Here is a 5305-nt window from a genome sequence, read left to right on the forward strand (position 1 = left end):
ACCATCTTGAACACAACATTATGTCTTTGACCATGGGATCAAAGGCAAATGTGTTAGGCCCAAATGAAGCTTTGCTTGAGGTACCCTTAACTACAACTATCAAAAATAAAAGAAAAATCAAAGAAACGGACTCAAACCCTTAAGAAGGTTGTCACACCATCTATCATTGGGAAGAGCCACCTGGTTCGCACAATACTCCACTCTTGGAAAGAACCATGGCATTAAGAAAACCAAGGGCTTATTGGAAGCGTAAAAAACAAAACAAGAGGCTATGAGCCTAACTACAAAGATAAAAACGAAATTTTTTTGCGAAAATAGAAAATAGAATGAATATGTACAATAAGGGAGTAGAATATACAACGGGGGATGAATATATAAAGAAATGTAACTTTATATACAGACCAAAAGAGAGAATAAAAAATAAAAAGTACGATAAAAGTAGCTAAATGTAAAGTTATTTACAGCCCAAAATAGAAAATCAACAAAAACATAGACTAAGAATCTATATATATAGTCATCCAGATAAAAGTAGGGTGCACCCTCATGAATAAAAGTTGTCATTGTCCTCAATGCCAACTAACAAATAAGCATCAAAAACAAAGTAAAGGATATAGGAGCTCTCTAGGCCTGGTCCATCTGCATGGGATCATCAGTGGTCCCCAAGTCATCTGTATGTACGGGAACCTCAGACTGGTTCCCGATCTCCTGCTGCTCAGCTGCTGGGACTGGGGCCTGCTCCTGGACTGGCTGGATGATAGGTGCATCACTGGAGGGGGTCTCTTGTGGATCTGCTAGCTCAATAACTGCACCAACTGAACTGGGGAGCTTCCTCTTCTTCCTTGGAGGCCTGGGTGCCTGCTCCTGCTCCTGCTATGGCTATGGCTGTGGCACTGGTGCTGCTGCTGGGGATGGATCCCCGAATAGCAAGTCTAAAGGCATCTGGTCTGCCAATAGCTTGTCCACATCAGTCCTTAGCACTTTCACCGACTCCTTGGAAGCCCTTGACTTCCTCATCTTCTTGTGCTCCTTGGCAAGCTCCGTCAAAGCCTTACCATGTGAATCCACTGCCTTAGTCAAGGGATAATGAGTCCTCATAATCTTCTACTGATTGTCCAGGAGCTTCTTCAGTGTATCCTCAATAGACTGAGGAATCTGAGCAGTAGAAGGTGCTGAATAGGCCTCAACTGTAGCAGACAATGTAGACAACTTGGATGTCGTAGCTGACATCCAGTTGTTTAAACTGGCTAGTGTCTGGCTCAACTAATGGGTCGTGAAAGGATGAGCCCGGGAAGAAGGAACCCCAAGGTCAGCTGAAGTACTAGGGCCAGTAGAAGAGGAGGGTCTTGGAGGCAAATCATCAACAGTGGTGGTAGTAGGCATGGTTGAAGGCTCTGTGGAGGGCTCAACAAAAGACTCTACCGCAATTGGCTCCTCAAACTGGCCAGTTGGGGTAGAAGTGGGTGGCTTGTACTTTTTGTCCTTTGGGTTGTCAGGCCCCTATACACTATACCATGAGAATGGAGCCACTGGTCTTACCTTCACATCATAGGACTTCTTTTTTACTTTCAAATCCCGGAAGTACATGGTGAGAGTGTTAGGAAACGGGTAGTTCCGGTCACTATCAACCGCCATCGAAGTAATGTCCTGGTGCATCACATTTCCCACATTGATAGGGAAGCCCGCTATGATAGGAGCAATCAGAACTGCATGGGGAAATGGGATGATTTGATCATGGGAAGTAGGATCAAGTCGGTTTCACACAAACGTCAACCACCCCCTAGCTTCAAAGTTCAATGTCCTCCGGACAATCTTCACTCCCTCTTGTATCCAATACCCATGGGCGAACTTCTTCACCCATTGCCAACTTCTCATTGTATTGGGTCTCATCCTCTTCATCAAACCCCAAGTACTCATTGAAAGCTTGCCCAGAAAACACTACACTTTGTCACGCCCCCTTTTTCTATGGGTCAAAATCGGGCTTGTGACATTTGGGAGGACAACTCGTTCCCTTTTGGGAATTGGGTTTTGGAATTTTGAAGAGTCGCCATCTAATGATTAAAGTGCATTAGGACACTAAGAAGGGTTTGAGTTGAAGAAACTAGAGTTCGGGTAAGGGATAGAAATTATCTCGAGGGGAATGTGTTAGGCACCACTCAAGATCCACTAGTGTGGTCCCGGCCATGTTACAATTGTGACTTTACAAATAAGCAATTACGGCTCAAATAAAGGGAGTTCTCACATAATTTTGTAAGTAGATTGAAAGTTTGAAGAAAATAAAGGAAGCAGAAATTTGAAGGAAATAATTTGAACAAGTCTGAAAATAAACATAAACAAATAAAAGGGGAGGAGGTCCTAGGTTTACGAACAATATGGATCACATCAATGCAATACCCAATAATCACTCCTCAAAAGAGGGGCTACATGAGGTATTAGCGCACCGGCTATCATATCCATATCTACCCTTCCCATCCCGTTAAGGTATTAAAGCGCGGAATAGTATCATTATTGCATGCTATTACCCGTCCCAATCCTATCAGTCCCGGAGGCATATGGGACTACTAATCCTAAAGGGGAGGGAGTTGGGGCTTTTGCAGTTTTTTAAAAAAGGACAAAATTCTAAGGCGACATTCAAAACATATACAACAAGTATTGGGAAAACAAATAAGCAGATATGGCTCAAATAAACCTCCTTAAATCAGAGAAAATCATATAGTTTAGCATGTCTTACACGTACCGATTAGGTCTGAATTAAACTTACATTAAGGCAGGCTGATTTATCACATATTTTCATATGAGAAGTCTGAATTAGGCCTGCCTGCTGGTTGTAATTATCAAAGACTGATGTAATTATAGTTTTTACCCTAAAGCTTGCCTAGGTGTTAAACGGAACCTATAGGCATGATATCTATTAGTTTCAGAAATAAAGAAGTAAACTGATTGCAGAAAAAGAATTGTCAATTACAGGGACATAAGATCTGCAGGCGTTAAACATTATTGCTATTGATTTTAGGCTTATAAGCGAGTTGACGATTCAGGTTTGGTTGATAGCTCCTATAGGCATGCTTTCTAGGCATTACTGATTTTAAACGCTATTATTGTCATGTAGAAATCCTATAGGCAGGTCATTTATATGCAGTTAGTTATATAAATCTTATAAACAGGTTTGCCTAGTGACAGATACATATGCAAAATGCAGGAAGTCCTATAGGCATATTTATCTATATAATATGCAGAATTTCAGAAATGACTTATAGACATGGTATCTATATGAAGTGCAGAAATACCTATGAACATGGTATCTACATGAAATGCAGAATTTCAGAAGTATAGTAATTCCCTATGAACATGGTATCTACATGAGATGCAGAATTTCAGAAGTATAGTAATTTTCTATGAACACAGTATTTGCCCCTTTGCATGCATGACTGACCCTCCCTTTTTAACTAACACCCCAGCAGTTTATTACAAGATTATTACAGACCAGAATGAATAAGAAGAAGATAAAAAAAAATATACCAGAAATTAAAGATTCCAACCAAGGAGAGCCTAATTCAGACCCCAGGTCTGAAATATGAAATAAACCCAACTTCCAAAGATCAAATTTCCAAAGCCTTTTTCTTATTTGGGATATGTCAAAGTTCCAAGGAGCTTCAAGAACTACAGGAAATGCTTACACCCCCAAATATCATTGCAGAATCATATTATAGTGCAGTGTGGAAGGGTCAGCCCTCAAATGTCCAAGCTTAGAGGGAACTGAAAGTCCCAAGGCAAGGCTCATAGGAGGGGGGAAGAACTTAGAGGCTAGGAGTAAGTGCAAGTGTAGTAGAGGGGAATTAGGGGAAGTCCAGGGTAAACTGGTGGTCATACCCAACAATAAGGAGTGATGGCACACCCCAACCAGTCTACTAGGCCACATTTTGGGAGTTAAGATCCATTGAGGATCAGGTTCAGACCTGAGCAGCAATTTTGATACTACCAGGCCATAAACCTTAACTCAAACACATAGAGGGGAGTAAGGGTATGGGGAATTCACAAAAAACAGCAGATGCAAAGAGAGATTAGCATATTCAATACAAAACATGAACAGGAAAGTAGATAAGAGTGTAGCAACTGTAAAGTAAACACATAGGGATGATGCTGGAATCAAAATTAGGACATACCAGTTTCAGGGAAACAAATAAGTGAAAGCAGAAGTCTTGTAAGCCAAATTGCAAGCAAGTAGTACAAAAGATCTCAGAAGAGAGTAGAGAATTGAAAGAGTATTGTAATTGAGAGTGTGTGTGTAAGAGTATGTAATTCGAAGTGTGTTCAAGTGCAGAAGGGTAGTCCCCTTTTATAGTGCAGAAAACAAGTAAGAAAAGGTAAGGAAATAGTTTGCAATCAATCACATAAAGTTTCCCTTTGGTTAAGGGATTCTGATTTCGAACGGGCATAAGACAATTAAGGAAGGAACCTTTTCCAAAGTAACATAATAAGGGTAAATACACAGGGTTTATTTAAAGAAAAAGTCCAATGGTACACGGTTTGTGAAAAATAAGGAAAGGGAATCAATCAAACAGCCAGTAAAATCAAAGCTGCAAGCTATGTTCGAATGAACCAAGTCAGGAAAAGGGTAAAGAAAGGTTCAATTAGGGAAAATCAGTAACAATCAAGTAAACACCATTAAAGGAATTCGGAATCAATTAGTAGTTGGCAAAACCTTTTGAAAGAAGAGTTCTTATATATAAAGCACACAAATATGTGAATCAAGAAGAGACTGTCAAATTATTTAGAAGAGAGTTTAATCGAAGAGAAGTTTAGAATCATAAGCAAAGAGATACAGGTTCAATTTGCAGACTCATAGTGAGTCTGAGAGTTCAGGGTCCCAAAGTGGAGCCTTAACTCGAACACAAAAATCAAAATCGTCAAAGGAAACCCCCAAATCCTAGGGTTTCAAAATTGAATCAGACATGGAAGTGAGAAAGCAAGTCATTTGTTTCAGAGTCTCAACAAAACAGATATGATAGAATGTTTGAATGACAAAGGAAGAAAAATCATGAAGAACATATTTGAGAAAACTCAGAAGCTAAACAAGTTCAGAAGAAGGAGATAATACAAATGAGAACACAAGTAGATGAAGCATGTAAGAACATGAACAGAGTCCAGTAAACAAGATCAAATAACCTAACGGTAAACACACATAGTAAAAGAGTAAAGAAAACTAAGCAAGGATTAATAGGAGTAACATGCATAGTAGAAAATAAAAGGTAGAAGACAGTACATGCGTAATAAAAAGTAATCACACCAGCAGGGTATGGACAAACAC

The sequence above is a fragment of the Nicotiana sylvestris genome, chromosome 10 (assembly GCF_000393655.2).
Source record: "Nicotiana sylvestris chromosome 10, ASM39365v2, whole genome shotgun sequence".
Lineage (NCBI taxonomy): Eukaryota > Viridiplantae > Streptophyta > Magnoliopsida > Solanales > Solanaceae > Nicotiana > Nicotiana sylvestris.